The sequence below is a fragment of the Anomaloglossus baeobatrachus genome, chromosome 5 (assembly GCF_048569485.1).
Source record: "Anomaloglossus baeobatrachus isolate aAnoBae1 chromosome 5, aAnoBae1.hap1, whole genome shotgun sequence".
Taxonomy (NCBI): Eukaryota; Metazoa; Chordata; class Amphibia; order Anura; family Aromobatidae; genus Anomaloglossus; species Anomaloglossus baeobatrachus.
This window is the reverse complement of record NC_134357.1, coordinates 545,888,185-545,907,343: the sequence shown is the minus strand read 5'-3', so window position 1 is coordinate 545,907,343 and position 19,159 is coordinate 545,888,185. Positions and strand designations below refer to the sequence as shown.

General features: G+C 44.4%; 1 pseudogene; it reads left to right on the top strand.

Moving 5' to 3' along the window:
• The window catches only part of LOC142312271 (uncharacterized), a 133,856-nt pseudogene that overhangs the window by 60,917 nt on the left and 53,780 nt on the right, over positions 1-19,159 (top strand).

Below are 19,159 nucleotides of genomic sequence, written 5' to 3'. Positions count from 1 at the left end.
GAACAATCCCCTGTCCCAGTAGTGACGGCGGAGCCGGGGGTTGGCCTGAGAGAATAGGGGGCCACGACTACAAGCCCCGAGGCACCCCTGGCACCCCGTTACACACACACGGCTCCCCTCCGTACACCTCCGTACACCTCGTACACACACGGCTCTGCTCCGTCCGTACACCTCGTACACACACGGCCCCGCTCCGTACACCTCGTACACACACGGCCCCGCTCCGTACACCTCCTACACACACGGCTCCGCTCCGTACACCTCGTACACACACGGCTCTGCTCCGTACACCTCGTACACACACGGCTCCGCTCCGTACACCTCGTACACACACGGCCCCGCTCCGTACACCTCGTACACACACGGCTCTGCTCCGTACACCTCGTACACACACGGCCCCGCTCCGTACACCTCGTACACACACGGCTCCGCTCCGTACACCTCGTACACACACGGCCCCGCTCCGTACACCTCCTACACACACGGCCCCGCTCCGTACACCTCGTACACACACGGCTCCGCTCCGTACACCTCGTACACACACGGCTCCGCTCCGTACACCTCGTACACACACGGCTCCGCTCTACACACCTCGTACACACACGGCTCTGCTCCATCCACACTGTAAACCCCTCCTGACCCCACACATAACCGTCCCCTCATCCAGCACCATGACACCCAGCACAGCAGAGGTCTGCATACACTGAGGAGCTGATCATGTGACCCCTGACTCCTCCCCTCCATGTGACATCATCACAGGTCCTGGAAGCACAGAGCAGCCATATATCTAGTGTGCGGCTCTGCAGGAGGAGGTATGTGGAGATTCCCCATTACTGGGGCAGGGGGGGGCATTGACCCCTTCAGCTCTGACACTTTCTTGGGGTTTTTCTCTCGCTGATTTCTATGAATCGTGAGGTTTTTGTTCCTCTGATAGATACAGACGCCCCAACTATGAGAGGCCGGAAGTGAGGAAACCCGTCTGCCCTCAGTCCTCGGCCCCTTTCTGCCCTCATCCCTTTTCCTGCCCTCTGTCCTCGGCCCCTTTCCTGCCCTCAGTCCTCGGCCCCTTTTCTACCCTCAGTCCTCGGCCCCTTTCTGCCCTCGGTCCTCGGCCCCTTTCTGCCCTCGGTCCTCGGCCCCTTTCCTGCCCTCAGTCCTCGGCCCCTTTCCTGCCCCTCAGTCCTCGGCCCCTTTCCTGCCCTCAGTCCTCGGCCCCTTTCTGCCCTCAGTCCTCGGCCCCTTTCTGCCCTCATCCCTTTTCCTGCCCTCGGTCCTCGGCCCCTTTCCTGCCCTCAGTCCTCGGCCCCTTCTGCCCTCATCCCCTTTCCTGCCCTCGGTCCTCGGCCCCTTTCTGCCCTCATCCCCTTTCCTGCCCTCGGTCATCGGCCCCTTTCCTGACCTCTGTCCTCGGCCCCTTTCCTGCCCTCGGTCCCTTTCTGTGCTCGGTCCTCGGCCCTTTTCTGCCCTCAGTCCTCGGCCCCTTTCTGCCCTGAGTCCTCGGCCCCTTTCTGCCCTCAGCCCTGTCACTGGGCAACATTGAGTTTCAGCTCCTCCACAGATTTTCTATTGGGTTCAGGTCTGGAGACTGGCTAGGCCACTTCAGGACCCTGAAATGCTTCTTACGGAGCTGCTCCTTAGTTGCCCTGGCTATGTGTTTCGGGTCATTGTCCTGCTAGTATGCACCCAGCCATGTCTTTTCTTCAACGCTCTGTGGCAACGTGGGTCCCGATTGTGTGGGGAACCATGCGTCAGGTAGCGGGATTGAGGCACACAGGAACACTTTGTCACTTAAACAATCTAGGTGATTTATTCAGATCCTCAAACCATGCCGTATAACGGGCCACAGCCACTCTCCCCACAGGACAATAATGTCTCACTGTCGGTTTCAACCGCCGAGTGTCCATACAGTTCATTCTCTGGTATCAGCCAGTCCGCATCCCCTTTTCTCAGGGTTGCCTGTTAGTCGCTTTGCAGGTTTCTATGTAGGCTCGACCTCCAGGCAGACTCTCACTGGGCTCACTAACCCGGTCCTCGGACCAGCTCCGTTCCACGGCACCTGCTGTCAGGCCAGAGCCCCAGTAGATTCTGCAACTCCCTGGACTCTCACAGCCCATTGCTGTCTCAGCATGCACATGATCTCCTGACCATGTGCTTTCAGCAAGATGCATCCCACCTACTCACAGCCTGATTAAAACCCATTAGACACACCCATGTATGGGAGGTATGTGGATGGTCAGTCCCACCCATCACCTCTGACCATCTCATGAACCCAGCCCTGAATACATACTGCAATCCTCATGGAACTACAAGTCCCAGAGAAACATTACAGGTTCAGATCGCAGAGGCCCTCCGCCTCTTCGGCACATACCGGCCATTCACAACATTGCCGGTCGCTACATCACAGCTCTTACTGAGGGAAGGAGGTTGTTGGCCAAAATCTCGCAATACATGACCCCACCCATCCTCCCTTCAATACTGTGTAGTCTTACTGTTACCTTTGCAGAAAAGTGCCCTCAAAAGTATCATGTTTCCACCCCCATACGTCGCAATTAGGATGCTGTTTTTGGGATTAAGTTTCTAATAACAACCGTTGTTGCCTTCTCACCAAGCTGCTTCCTTATTGTCCTGTAGCCCATCCCAGCCTTATGCAGGTCTACAATTTTTGTCCCTGGTGTCCTTACACAGCTCTTTAATCTTGGCCATGGTGGAGAGGTTGTAGTGTGATTGTGTGGACAGGTGTATTTTATACAGGTAATATTTTCAAACTGGTGCATTTAATACAAGTAATAAGTGCAGAGTAGGAAGACACATTAAAGAAAAAAAATAACAGGTCTGTGAGAGCCAGAATTCTTGCTGGTTGGTAGGTGAGCAAATACTTATTTCATGCAATGAAATGCAAATTAATAATTTAAAAATCATATAATGGGATTTTCTTTTTTCAGATTCTGTATGTCACAGTTGATGTGTACCTACGATAAAAATTACAGACCTCTGCATCCTTTAATATATACAAGTGCATCTCAATAAATTAGAATATCACTAAAAAGTTAATTTATTTCAGGTATTCAGGTATTCAATACCAAAAGTGAAACGCATATATTATATAGAGTCATTACAAACAGAGTGATATACAGTATTTCAAGTGTTTATTTCTGTTAATGTTGATGAATAAGGCTTACAGCCAATGAAAACCCAAAACGCATTATCTCAGAAAATTAGAATAATAACCACAAAACACCTGCAAAGGCTTCCTAAGCGTTTAAAATGGTCCCTTAGTCTGGTTAAGTAGGTCACATAATCATGGGGAAGACTGCTGACTTGACAGATGTCCAGAAGGCAGTCATTGACACTCCATAAGGAGGACAAACAAAACTAAAAAAGGACCGAGATGTGGTTCAAAATATAATTTTATTAACAAATATTTGATATTCTAAGGAACAGAATAAGGGAAAATGATACCAACAAAAAGTAATCCAGAAAGGACGTGTGTGGAAATTTAATGCTCACAAGAAATCAAGCTGCAAAATTTGTGCAAAAAATAACAAAAACATTTTTTTTTCTAAAAACACACAAAGTGCAATAAAGTGCATATGAAATTCAATATTGTCACATTGCAATATACTGTATTTTTCAGACTATAAGACACACTTTTTTCCCCCCAAATGTTGGGGGAAAGTGGGGGGTGCATCTTTTAGTCTAAATGTAGGGCATGGCTGTGGGGAATGAGGGAGCTGCGGTGGAGCGGGTCATCGGCGGCATGAGCAGGCTGTAGCAGCGCTCACCGTAACCACGTGGGCCCGCTCATTTCATATGCATCCTCCCGCCAGCGGTGACAGGTGAGTGGGATGATGCCCCCCCCCCCCCCCGTGCACGCATAGTAAACAGCCGGCCTGCGTGATCACCCCTGGAAACTACAGCCTGGAGTGATCATGTGCGGCTATATTCACTGCCCTCCGCGCATCATCATCAGCGCGGGGGGCGGTGAATAAGTACGGTATACTCACCGGTCACCGTTCCCTGCAGCATCGCGATGTCCTCCTGTCTGCCGACCCACTGATGTGTGTAGAGAGCGGTGAGCACAGCGATGACATCATCCCTTTGCGCCCTGATCTCCACATTTAACAGTGAGCCGGCAGACAGGAGGACATCGCAATGCTGCAGGGGAGCAGCTCCACACAGGTCAGCGGCGCTGCTGCTGACACAGAGAGGAAGATGATCGATGCTGCAGGAGTGAGGAAAGGTGAGTATAAACGTTTATTTTTTTCTGTGCCATAGGATACAGGCCATATAGCAGGATGGGGGTATATAGCAGGATAGGGGTATATAGCAGGATGGGGGTATATAGCAGGATGAATGTATTTATAAGGATGGGGTCTATAGCAGAATGGAGGCTATACCAGGATGGCGGTATTTATCAGGATGGGGTATTTATCAGGATGGGGGCTATACCATGATGAGGGACATATATATAAGGATGGGGATCATATACAAGGCAGGAAGATCATTACCAGGATGGGGTACTTTAGTAGAGAATTTGGGGACATTACCCCCATAACAGTGTCAGCAGCAGATCCTTGCCCCATAACAGTGTGTCCTGGCCACATTTTTTGCTTAAAATTTTATTTTCCTCTTCTAAAACCAGGGTGTGTCTTAGGGTCCGAAAAATACGGTAATAAATAGATTTAAAATCATGCAAAAATGGACTTCCGGATCCGGTCCTGGCTGAGATGGAGGCATAAAGAAGAAGCTCCTGCCACCCCCCGTGTAATCAGTCACAATAAAGCTCCCCCGTTCACGTGGCCGCATTGCAAGTAACATAGCGGGGAACAGGAGGACGGCAGGCATGGAGCGGTACCTGCTACGGAGTGCCAGCAGTGGAGAGGGATCCTGGAGGAGCAGCAACGCTGAATGTCTGCAGGGCATGAAGGAGATAAGCATGGTGCCGGCAAGTCTGCTGGGGGAGGAGCCAGAAAACAAGGCAAGAGAAACAGCAACGCTGGGCCAAAGAGGGAGAGAAATGGAGGATGTAAATGAGGAGGCAGAGATCACTGATGCTGCAGAGAAGTGGATGCAGGGGTCAGAAGAGGGAGGATCGCAATGGGAGGATGAAGGAGACATAAAAGGAGAAACAGAGGAAGAAGAAGGTGGAGCTGAAGGGGTGCATGGAGGATTAGGAGGGCAGGAGGAAAATGCAGGCCAGCAATGTAGGGGGAACAGATCTGGCCAAGCTTCCCAAAAGTTAAATAAAATCATTAATACCCCTTTTAAAGGAAACAAAAAACGTGCAAGCACAAAGCTATTCCAATCTGGAAAATTACTGGGAGGAGACAGAGGATCAGCACAGACAAGAAAATCTAAGGCAACAGCACCACCTGCAGTGCCAATATACAAAAGCAGTTAAACGACCACGCTAATAGACTAACAGACACAGAACAGAGAATTTCTGATTCTGAGAATGTAATCCAGAGCATGCAGGAGCAAATTGCAAATTTAGTGAAATCCAATGAATATTTAAGAGACAAGGCAGAAGATCTAGAAAACAGATCAAGACACAACAACCTGCGTATTGTGGGGCTGCCAGAATTGGTATCTGTGGGACAGCTAGACAGCATATGTGAGCAGGAGCTACCACAGGCCCTGGGCATAAAAGCAAAGTTTAGAGTGGAGAGGGCCCACATTGAGGGACCACTGAGGCAACAGGAGGTGAACAAAGGGGATGGACAAAATTCAAGTAATAAACCCGCACCAAGAGCCAGACAGGTGATAGTCAAATATCTCGACTACAAACACAAAGAGGAAATACTGAGGGCTTTCAGGGACTGAAAACGCCCATTACAATACCAAGGCAACAGACTGCTAATCTTCGGAGACTACTCTGCTGATGTTTCTAAGAGAAGGAAGGAATTCAGTAAAATATGCACATTCTTGTACAACAAAAGAGTAAAATGCCAGCTGCTCTACCCAGCTATACTAAAAGTCAGAAACCCTAATGGCTCATTCTCATACTATAAAGATCACAAGGAAGCGGAAAACACCCTGATGTCAGAGCACGACAAGAACCGGACGGGAGGACAGGACAGAGGATCCAGCGGAGGAGGCACCAATGGAGGAGGATACCCCACAAGCTTGGGAAGAGAGAAGGAAGAACACAGAGGGCAAGTACAAAGTGAGGTCGGAGGAGAGAGGAGACTAAGTCCTATCCAGCAGCACAGTCCTAGCTCGGGTCTCAGGGACCAGTGACCGGAGAAGAATCCGGACACATGATTTGTGAGTGGGTTCATCCTGTTTTTGTTTCTCTTTTTTGTTTTCTTCAAAAAAATAAAGACGCTGATGTTATTGCATTAAGATAAGAGGGGAGAGATGCCACGAGGAGGAGGGAAGGAGGTCCCACTAAACTTTTTTTCTTCTCTTCTTTGCTCGTACCCCCCCCTCTCTTTTTTTTCTCTCTGGATTGCTTACTAGATGCATGCATAGCAGATCGGGTCCACTCAGCTGGACAGTGCCCCAATTTCAAGACTGACCCGATTGTTAATATCTCACTAAGGTTTTTCCATATTTACCATATTGCATTAATACTGACATAGTATTTGCGGTCAATGCATGTTATGCAGTGGATAAAATACAGGATATATTTGTTATGGGGGGTGACTAGGGAGCTTCATATGTTGGTTAGGAAAAGAGGAAGTCACTAACATGGCGAAAAGCGCCGACACTCCCTCAAAAGGGACATGTTGCATAATTGTCCGTTATTTGTTTTTTCTTTGTTGTTTTGGGTTATATTTATAAGTTGGGGAAATGAAGTGTCATTCTAGAGGAGCCATCTGTGAGCTTAGAGTTAGCCGTCCCCACTGATGCTGGGGTCTTGAGGGATGGAAATGGTAAGAGTGGTCTACTTAGGCAAAAATGGTACAATTAACAACGTGGAACGTTAAGGGCCTAAGATCACCCAACAAGCGAGCAATGATTCTAAGGCACGTGAAAAGATTAAAAACCGATATTGCTCTACTACAAGAAACCCATTTGGGGAGGGAGGATTTTTTTCGCATGAAGAAATTCTGGGCAGGTTCAGTTTATGGGGCACCGGCGCAAAGTAGGAAGGCGGGCACATTGATTTTGATAAACAGCTCAGCCATGAAGTAGTGGCTCATGAGGAGGATGATCAGGGAAGGTGGCAACATCTAACAATTACTAGTCTAGCGGGCACACTCAGTATTTACAATGTATATGGTCCAAACTTGCATCAGATCACGTTTCTTAATAATATGAAAGCTATCATACTATCAGGTGAGGCACCCAACATCATAGTGGCGGGAGACTTCAACACAGTACCGAACTCGGCTGAAGACAGAAGGAGAGGGGAGGGGGTAGGGGAGAAGGCTCCCGGGGACAAGAGAATGGTAAACAGGGATGTACCATTAGAAGATATAGGGCTAAAAGATATATGGAGGCTAACCCACCCACACGATAGGGAATATACACACTTCTCCTACCCACATGACAGTTGGCCGCGCATAGATCAGATTTGGATGTCTTGGGATCTTGTGAATGAAGCAAAAAACTGCGTGATTGAGAATATGGTGATCTCTGATCACAGTCCGGTGAGAGTGGACATCAGAGAGAATTTCAGGAGAGGTTCTGGCATTATATGGAGATTCCCGTCGTTCCTCCTCAGACAGGATAATTTTCACAAGATACTGCGAGAGTGGTGGGAAGAGTTCACAGAGGACAACAAGGAACACAGGGAGACTCCAGTATTATTCTGGGAAATGGCAAAAGCGGTTCTGAGGGGACGTTTGGTGGGATATGCAGCCATGATCAAACGGAGGACGAACGAGAAATATAACTCCCATAGTGAAGCAGTGCAGCTAGCATATACAAATTATCTGGTAGATAGGTCTAGTTTGGCAAGGGACAGATGGTTGGAAAGAGGGGCTTTGACGAGTGGGCCAAAAAAAGGAACAACTCTTTTGGTCTCACAAGGAAGCTGATCTTCATAGACTCGGCAATAAGGCAGGGAGAATGTTGGCAAATTTGGCAAGGGGTAGCAGAAAAACAACGGTAATCTCCAAAATGAAAACAAAGGGGGGGGGTGGTAAACAAGGTGCTGGGGGAATATTATAGAAAGCTATATGGGTCAGGAAACAATGATTTCACTGACGAGGATGATTGGTTAAGACAAGCTCAAATGCCTAGCTTAACGGAGGAAGAGCTGGGAGCCCTAAATGCGGACAATTCAGTGGAGGAGGTAAGAAGAACAATCGGGGAGCTTAACACCAATAAAGCGCCAGGACCTGACGGTTTTAATAGCGAATTTTATAAAGCACTTAGGGATCTGATTGCACCAGACTTAACCTCAGTTTTTAATGCAATCCTGGGAGGAACAGAAATCCCTAGAAATGCCAACATAGCATACATTAAATTACTCCCGAAGGGCAACAAAGGCCTAGATAATCCCTCTAGTTACAGACCCATATCGCTCATTAATCAGGATTTAAAAATAATGTCCAAAATCATGGCCGATAGACTAGCACTGATTTTGCCTAGGATAATCTCCGAACATCAGGTAGGGTTTATCAAAGGTAGAAATGCGGTTACCAACATCAGGAAGACGATCTTAGTGGTAGATGCGGTTAGATTGGGGCGTACCGAGGGAGGGGCAAAACCTGCTGTAGTTACACTCGATGCCAAGAAAGCGTTCGATAATGTTAATTGGAACTGGCTAGATAAGGTGATGGAGGCCATAGGAATTTCCGGTAAAATGAGACTTTACATCAGAAATTTATATGCCAATTCGAGAGCAAGGATACATACCCCGGGCTTCCTGTCGGCAGTGTTCCCCCTGATGAAGGGGACGTGGCAGGGCTGCCCGCTATCCCCCCTACTATTTAACCTGGCAAATGAGCCATTATCTAGAGTTCTCCAGGGTCCTAACATCTTCAAAGGGATCAAAATAAGGGGGGCAGAAATGAAGATAGCGCTTTTCGCTGATGATGTGATACTGTATATGGGAAACCCAGGCATGGACTTACCCCAAACCCTTGACATGATTGAAAAATTTGGATCATTCTCGGGCTTTAAGTTAAACAAAAAGAAGTGCGAGATGTTGTTCTTGAGGGGAGGTCACGGGAGTGTTGGGAGAAATCTGAGAGATGGTTGTATATGTGGGATCCCTATAGCACAGACATCAATCAAATACCTGGGAGTGCATAGAGGGAGAATGGCGGAAACAATTTATAAAATGAATTATGGCCCGCTGATCAGAAAAATCATAACACAACTAAGGGGATGGAAAGGCTTACCCTTACCATTGCTGGCAAGATGCCTCTTGATAAAAATGATGAGCTTTCCTAGGCTGCTGTATCCCTTTCAGACAATTCCGCTACTATTAAAACTAAAAGATGTTAACAGACTCAACGCAGCATATGCGGATTTTGTGTGGAGGGGAAGGAAACCCAGAATAAAATTACGCACATTGGTGAAGCCAGTGGAGGAGGGAGGAATCAATTTTCCGGACGTTAGGGGGTATAACCTGGTGTGTATTATGAGACACGTGATCGACTGGTTGAGAGGAACAAGTAGACACTCAGATCATGACATGGAGAACAAATACGCAACACCATGGGACCTGAAGTCCATTCTCCACGCCCCATTGTCTAGAACTGAGGGTCACATAAGAAACTCAATCATATTCCGAGAGTCCATGTTAACTTGGAGACTAGTTAGAAAGAAACTGGGACTTTCCTGGAAGGTGTCTAAGTATTTAAATCCCTGGGCATCCCCAAATTTCCCTCAGGGAAGAGACAACAAGTTATTTCTGGGATGGAAAGAGAAGGGCATCAAGAGAATGCAAAATGTTATGAATGTGGAGGAGAGACGGTGGATGACAGGAAGGGAAGTGGTCGATAAATATGACCTCAATAACATTCACATTATCCAGTATGAGCAATTGAAGTTTGGAGTAATCAGAGATCTTGGCGAGATTGGAAGGGAACTGAACAAAAGTCCGATTGATGAGCTCCTGGAATGTGAGGTTACAAATGTAAATGTTTCCCAAATTTACCGAACACTTAGGGAGGTATTAATATCTCGGGAGGATAGTCGTACCTTATTAGCATGGGAGGAACAACTGAAAGGCCAAGAAGTGGTGGGAAATATATTGAAAGGGTGGGTCCAAATGCGGAAACACATCACCAACGAGGGTTGGAGAGACACCCAGTTTAGGATTTTACATAGGGCTATTGTAGGTTTCAATATTCCGGGTAGAGACGCACGTTGTCCAAAATGTCAAGCAGAGAAAACAGATATGCTACATGGACTCTGGGAATGTAAGGAAGTGCAGAGGTTATGGAATCGAGTAAGAATGTTGGCCCAAACAACATGGGGGATATATTGCAGACCGGAATTAATGGTGTGGATTTTCCATTTCTTTGAGGGTGGAGTCAAAGGGGGATCAAATACTCGGGATAAAAGGACATTTGCAATCATACATGACTTGGCCATGATAGCTAAAAGGTGTATCTTAAGACACTGGATACAGAGGGAGGGTCCATCTACAAAGGAGGTTATTGGGGAATTACATGCTCTTCTGAAGTTGGAAAAATTGGAAGCCGAAAGGGATAAGGATCAAAAGACAGCCACGTTCTTTGGGAGATGGAAAAATTTTATTAAACACCACTTCACACGGGTAGAAATAAATAATTTGGTGACACATTTCATACAAACAGAGTGGTATCTCCTGAATGAAATCCAGGATAGCTTGGGCAACCTGAGGCTCACTTAGTGGGGGCTCGAGAGGAAGGAGGAGGCGAGACGTCAAGGAAGTAAGACACATCGTTGATTTTGGAACCACTAGAGAATGACACAGGGGTTTAAGGGACTATATTACATGTGGTTTATTTTGACTTTCTAGTTCGGTTTCATTACATGTCATTTTTTTATGGAAGAATAATCTGGACTAGCAAGAGGGGGTTGTACCCCTTTTTTTCTTCTTCTATACCATACTCTGTCAATTGATTGTCCTTCCCTTTTAATCATACTCATTTTGTTATGGTTTTTATAAAATTTGGAAAATCAATAAAAATGTTTGGAAAAAAAAAATCATGCAAAAATAATTTTTATAAATTTAAATTATTGCACTAATTCACTAATGTAAAAATATTGCACCAACTTTTTTTTTAAATTGCACCAATTGATCTATAATGCAGGAGATAGAGGGCCTTTTACATAGATAAATACAGCACCAATAAGAATAAATAACAGCAAAGTTTTTGGCAAATTGCACATAAAAAATGAATCAATATTGCACCATTGGAGAATATTGCACAAATCCTATTGCACATAGAAGATACTATTGCACAGAAGGAGGTATATAGCAGCAAGATCAGGGCTATATTGCACAGTCAAGGGGCCCATATCATCCTAGTGACCCAATATAATACACGGTAATGCACCATAAAACCACCATACGTGCATGTAACTGATCCCTATGCAAGAAAAAAGGGCCATAAATATAACAATTAATGAGCAAAGAATTATACCTGAAATTAGAGTCAAGTGTTCACCACGCTGAACGCCAAGCCCAAAAGGCAACCACAAACTAGATAAAACATATAGAATAAAGAATTAAAATATAATAAAAACCATTACACTAAAAACAAAAGCTGAAAGACTAAAAGTTAGTTAGAGGAATGGAACAAAGCCGTTGTGTTCATTCAAGCCATTTGGTTGGACAGTATTTAATTTTCAAATCCACCTTGTCTCTAATTGGCCCAACTACTGGCTAATCTTACCACCACGTACTGAGGGACAAATCATATCAATTCCACCGACTTTTAACAAGGAGGCGTCACAATTATGATGGCTTTTAAAGTGTCTCGGTATGGTCTTCAATAAAGCAATATTGTTTTCCAACCTAGCTGCTGAAATGCCATTGACATGCTCACGAACCCTCACTTTAAGTTGTCTGGTTTTTAGACCAACATAGATCATAGGACAGGGACATGTTGGATAATAAACAACTGCCCTTGTATTGCAAATAATTGTATTTAAGATCATAAATGTTTCTGATCCATTAGAGCTTGTAAATGAATGTGATCTCTCAATAGTCGGGCAAGCAATGCAATTTCCACACAGTTTACAACCAGGGTGTGGTCGAAAATTATCCAAAAAAGTTGTCGTCTGTTCACTATAATGGCTGCTCACCAGTAGATCCTTGATGTTTTTGGACTGTCTGAAGGTAATACTAGAAGACTTGGGAAGATACTGATTCAAATCCGAATCTGCCATCAAAATTTGCCAAAATTTCAAAAGACATTTTTTCATTAGAGAAGTATGAGCATGAAAATTAGTTATAAAACGTACTTGATCCGATGGATTTGGTTTAGGTGAAATATGAAGACGATAATGCCTAGCTGTCTGTTTAGCGCTACGATAGGCCTTCTTAATACTTCTATGGCTATAGCCACTGTTGTGAATGTCGTCTGTGTGGGTGCTGTTTTGGAGCTCCCTCTGGTGGCCATCAACGGTAGTGAAGCTGAGTCTGAGCCTGTGACTCAGACAGGTGTCGGTGTTAATTAGGAATTAAGGAAGTCCTATTGCAGACAAGCCTGGTGTATATAGCAGAGCATTTTTTTGCCTTGCTAGTGCTGGTGATAGTTGAATTTTCCTCAGTCTCTGAACCTGGCTTGGAGTTTTGTCCTTCCCTGTTTTCCTGTGCAACACCTCTGCAGATAAGTTTGCTAGCTTTTTGCTTTGCTTCCTGGTTTACACCTTATGGTGCTTGTTTTTCTTTTTGTTTTGTTTGGAATTTGTTTTCTTGCAGGTTAAGATTTGCTTTTCTAGTTTGGTGAGCATGGGGGTTCCCCCTTTGCTAGCTCTTCTGCAAGAAAAGGGAGATTCTCCGTGTCGAACTTGATTATTTCCACTTTTGTATTTTTGTGTTCTTTTTGGTATTTTGTTCTCCCATTATTTACAAGAGTACCTGATATAGTGGAGGTGAGGTCGTTCGACCTTCAGGGTCATTTTTACTATCAGGAAATTTGTATTTTTCTGCAGGGTGTTGTACTGACCGCAATCAGTTTCCTTTTCTTTCCTTTGTATCTAGGTAGTCGGGCCTCGCCTTTGCTAAATCTATTTTTTCTATCTGTGTATCGTGTTTTCCTACATCAACGTAATCTTTATATGTCGGGGGCTGGCTAGTCCTTTGGGAACTTTTCTGAGTCAAGTAAGATTTTCCGTGGTGTCTAGGAGTTTAGGAACGCTCCATGGCTACTTCTAGTGTGGTCTGATAGTTAGGGGATTGCTGTCAGCTCAGGTTCCAACTACTCTTGTCTTTTTTTGGTGTTTTTCTACTAATGGGATTTTTATGTAATCTTTCACAGTTACCGGATCACAACAAGCCACGTTTTTTAAATCTACTAATAAGATCCCGAGACTGTGTCTCAAAATCCTGCTCAGGTGAACACAATCTCTTCAAACGCAGAAATTGCCCCACAGGAATTGATCTAATAAGTAGGGCCGGATGTGACAATGTTGAATGCAAAAGCATATTAACTGAAGTAGCTTTTCTAAATATGTCAGTTTGTAACATATTTGAGGAATCCTTCTTAATATTGATGCCCAGAAAATCCATATTACAGAGATCATATCGATAAGTTAGATGTATATTATAGTAATTTTGATTAAGAGTTGACATAAACTCATGGAGTTCATCAATGCTGCCCTGCCACAACAAAAATACATAATCGATGAACCGAGTCTATAGTAGGACCCAGTCCATCAATGGCACATGATCAGATAAAAATAGGTCCCTCTCGCACAGCCCCAGGAACAAGTTTGCATATGAGGGCGCAAAAGAAGCCCCTATAGCAGTTCCCTGGAGCTGCAGGTAGAAGGAACCCTTGAAAATAAAAAAAAAAAAAAAATCTTGCATAGGGATCAATTACATGCACGTATGGTGGCTTTATGGTGTATTACCCTTTTGAGTCACTGAGATGTTATAGGCCCCTGCATTATAGATTAATTAGTGCAATTTAAAAAAAAAATTGGTGCAATATTTTTACATCAGTGAATTAGTGCAATAATTTAAATTTATTTATAAAAATTATTTTTGCATGATTTTAAATCTATTTATTAGATTGCAATCTCCCAATATTGAATTTCATATGCACTTTATTGCACTTTGTGGGTTTTTTAAAAAACAATTTTTTGTTATTTTTTGCACACATTTTGCAGCTTGATTTCTTGTGAACATTAAATTTCCACACACACCCTTTCTGGATTACTTTTTGTTGGTGTCATTTTCCCTTATTCTGTTCCTTAGAATATCAAATATTTGTTAATAAAATTATAATTTGAACCACATCTCGATCCTTTTTTGGTTTTGTTTTGTGCTGTTATGATACCGAGGGTTTTTTATTTTGTCTAACATGTAGACACCCTGTAACGTATTATGTTTATTAGTGATTTTTATAGGTATTTTTTATGTTTTTGTATTGACAAAAAACTGCTTTACTCCATAAGGAGGGTAAACCAAAAAAGGTCATTGCTAAAGAAGCTGGCTGTGTTAATGGAGGGTTGAGTGGAAGGAAAAAGTGTGGTAGAAAAAGGTGCCCAAGCAACCGGGATAACCGCAGCCTTGATAAGATTATTAAGAAAAGGCCATTCAAAAATTTGAGGTAGATTCACAAGAAGTAGACTGCTGCTGGAGTCAGTGCTTCAAGAGCCACAACACACAGACGTATCCAAGACATGGGCTGAAACTGTCGCATTCCTTGTTTCAAGCCACTCATGACTAATAGACAACGCCAAAAGCGTCTTACCTGGGCAATGAGAAAAGGAACTGGACTGTTGCTCAGTGGTCCAAGGTGTTGTTTTCAGATTAAAGTAAATTTTGCACTTATTTTGGAAATCAAGGTCCCAGAGTCTTGAGGAAGAGTGGAGAGGCCACAATTCAAGCTGCTTGAGGTCTAGTGTGAAGTTTCCACAATCAGTGATGGTTTCGGGGAGCCATGTCATCTGCTGGTGTAGGTCCACTGTGTTTTATTAAGACCAAAGTCAACGCAGCTGTCTACCAGGAAATTTTAGAGCACTTCACGCTGCCTTCTGCCAACAAGCTTTATGGAGATCGAAATTTAATTTTCCAGCCATACTTGGCACCTGTCCACACTGCCAAAAGTACCAATACCTGGTTTAATAACCACAGTATCACTGTGGTTGATTGGCCAGCAAACTCACCTGACCTAAACCCCATAGAGAATCTATGAAATATTGTCAAGAGGAAGATGAGACACCAGACTCAACAATGCAGATGAGCTGAAGGCTGCTATCAAAGCAACCTGGGCTTCCATAACCAGCCACAGGCTGATTGCCTCCATGCCATGCTGCATTGTTGCAGTAATTTATGCTAAAGGAGCCACGACTAAGTATTGAGTGCATTTACTGTACAGACTTGTCAGTAGGCGCCAACATTTCTATTTAAAATCAATTTTCCAGTTCATCTTATATAATATTCTAATTTTCTGAGCTATGGCTTTTGGGTTTTCATTGGCTGTAAACCATAATCATCAACATCTACAGAAATAAACACTTGAAATAGATCCTTCTGTGTGTAATGACTCTATATAATGTGTTTCACTTTTTGTAATAAATTACTGAAATAAATTAACTTTTTGATGATATTCTAATTTTTTGAGATACACTTGTAGATATGCTCACTGCACAATGTCCATCCTATCCTCAACCACCCGTAGGCTGGGTAACAGAAATCCAAGGTAAAAAAAAAACTTAGGTTGAAGTTCTCATTTTCAATAAAAAGTTTCTTTATTGAATAGTTTTTAAAATGTCTTACAGTAGAGCAGGATAAGGCTACTTTCACACTTGTGTTGGATGGTTTCCGTTGCTATCCGCAGCCTTGAGGAATTACGGTAACCGTTGCAGGAAACCGTTATATTCCTCATAGACTTCTATTAGCTACGGATAGCAATGGATGGTCTTGCGTTGCATCCGCTGCACAACGCAGCGTCGTTATTTTGACGCTGCGTTGGGCAGAGGGAACGCTGCATGTAACATTTTTTTTGAGCAGAGCAATCCGTAGGATTTCGCTGCGCATGTTCTCTCTGGCTCCCTGCACACGTAACCAGGGTAAACATCGGGTTACTAAGCAATGCGCTTTGCCTAGTTGCCATATTTACCCTGATTACGTGTGCAGGGAGCCCGACACTTCCCTGCTCGACTCCGCCCCCTCCCGCACTTCACTCCACATGTAGACACGCACGCGCACACACACACACTCGCCTGTCCCCAGCCTTGCATTCCTCGCTGCACTGACGTCCTCAGCGCCATGGTCCCGCTCGGCTCCACCCACCCTGCACTCTGCCCCCCGCACTCCGCCCCCCTCACACAGTCTCGGCGGCCGAATGATCAGCTGATCACCCGGCGACCGGCTGCTGTGATCGATCAGCTGATCACCCAGCGACCGGCTTCTGTGAGCGATCAGCTGATTGTTCACAATAGTCTCCCGCCGGTAAAACGAAAGAAAAAAAAAAAATTGCGTTGTTTTGTACGATCCGTTGCATCCATTGTGCCACTAAATGCAACACATCCGTTGCATCCGTCGCACAACAAAATGCAACAGATGCCGTTCAATGCAAGTGTGAAAGTAGCCTTATACGTAACATAGCCAGTCATTGGGAGGAGATGTCTTTAGTCAGCAATTCAGCTTATGTTCCAGTCTGTACAAGCAAAGAGGGAATACATCATCTATACTTTTTCTCTCCTGATATGTTTCCCCTTATTATCTCCAGTAATTGTATTATTACACCGGATTCTTTATGATTTTTCATCTGCTCATCTTTTACCCATTCAGGTCCTTACAATATCGGATCCTCTCATTGGAAATCTTCTATATTTAGAGAACTTTTCTGATTTTACTTCTCAAGGATAGATATGGACAAGGACAAGATGGCAGAGAGGATATTACACCTCACCCTAGAGATCCTCTTCCGGCTTACTGGAGAGGTGAGAGATTCTGATGACATCACATTACATCAATCTTATCTATGGGAATAACAGATGCACAGAACTGGAGAGGTGAGGACTCTGAAAATGTCTGTAGTGAGATTTATTACTGTGTCTCTCCATAACCAGGATTACACAGTAGTGAAGAAGACCTCTAGTGAGCGCTGTCAGGCCCCTGTGTCTGAGGGATGGGGAAGACCCCTGAGCCCAATCACAGGGCCTCCACCTCACCCCCCGATACATGAGGACATCAATGACCAGAAGATCCTAGAACTCATCTACAAGATGATTGAGCTGCTGACTGGAGAGGTGACACTGCTGGGAATGCTGGGACATCATACAGTAACGCTATGAAGGGATCAGGGGATGACGGTATCATTGTATGTGTCAGGTTCCTATAAGGTGTCAGGACGTCACCGTCTATTTCTCCATGGAAGAGTGGGAGTATTTAGAAGGACACAAAGATCTGTACAAGGAGGTCATGATGGAGGTTCCCCGACCCCTCACATCACCAGGTAATAGACAGGACTAAATACACACGGCCTATAATTATCTGTATGTAAGGAATGAATTCAGTCCCTGTATGTGTCTCCTCCAGTTCTATCCAGTAAGAGGACAACACCAGAGAGATGTCCCCATCCTCTTTTGCCACAGGACTGTATACAAGAAGATCCCGATGTTCCTCAGGATCATCAGGTAGATGGAGAGAAGGTGTCATGAAATCTCCCTATGATGTGTAGACGGCTGTGAAGGTCTTGTGCTCAGTCTTGTTTTATCCCCCAGTATTATATTTTTTTCATGTAATGAGAGTGGTGGAGATGACAGGATTAGAGCTGATCATAGATGGGATTTCTCCATCTGTCTGTGACTTTTACAATATTTTTTTCAGGCTGAAGATCTGACCCATATTAATACTACAGAGACATATGTGAGGGGTGATGAGCGGAGTAAATCTACATATGACTACCCAGGTGAGTAGTAACCACTAAATAATGCAGAGAAGTCACAGATTCTTCTCAGTCACCGGCTGTGGCTGCTTTATCGGTGGTGTAGTCCAGACATATCATAATTGTGTGATCACCATTTTGCCGCTAGATCACAACATTGTTTTTTACCCAGAATTATTCAAATTCATTTGGGCACTGAAAGCCCCTCTTCTATAGCTCTTACAACCTGGATGATCCATCTTCCCCTGGATTTATAAGATGCTAGAAGTTAGAAAATCACTTTAAGAAAAATATTATGATGGGCCTCTAAGAAAAAAACTGAAGGTAATGATGCTGTTATTTTCTTAAACTCCTGGTATCTTAATGGATGAATCTACCTTTTCTTTTTTCTGTGCTGCTGAATGCGCTCATGTTGTCCCTACAAGAAAGGTCCAGTCTTTCTGGTCAAACTTTGTAATAAAAGGTTATTCCCATTTCCAAGAACCTATTTCAGTATGTATTAGGCGTAATAATAATGATATTAGCATATACCTTCAATTAGAAATATAGTATAGTTCTCCTGATAGAGGCATGTTGCTTACCTCATGTGCAGGGCACTGCAGCAAAGATTGGGTCCCTGTACTGCAATCACACAGTGCCGGCTTCTTGCAGCAGCTGGGCGATCACGTGTGCAGCTATTAAAGAATATGAATATTCACTGCTGCACACGCCCATAATCCCAGTCATGGGGAGCAGCAAATATGCCGGTAGTGGACGGCGGTGTAAGTGGCCGCCCATGGCAGTGACATCATGCCCTGTGCCGCTTATATGTTGAAGTGGAGGGAACGTGAGTATAATTGTTTTTTATTTTTTAACTGTGTGTGGCATGATGGGGTTCATACTGTATGTACCAGAATGGGCCAATGATTTGGATATGTACCATAATGGGGCCATGATATGAACATATACCAGGATGGGCCCATGTTGTGGACGTAAACCAGGATGTGGACATATGCCAGGATGGGACCAGGATGGGGACATGTACCAGGATGGTAGAAAAAGAGAAATGGCACGTCCTCCATGCAGATATTTATGGAAGTAGGGGTGCACTTTAGGTTCCAAGGCCATACGTTTCAATAAGTAAACAAAGCACTCCCGGGAATGACTTCATTGTGTATTTTATTCACTGTGCATAAAAAGAACATTTTCAGTCCTAC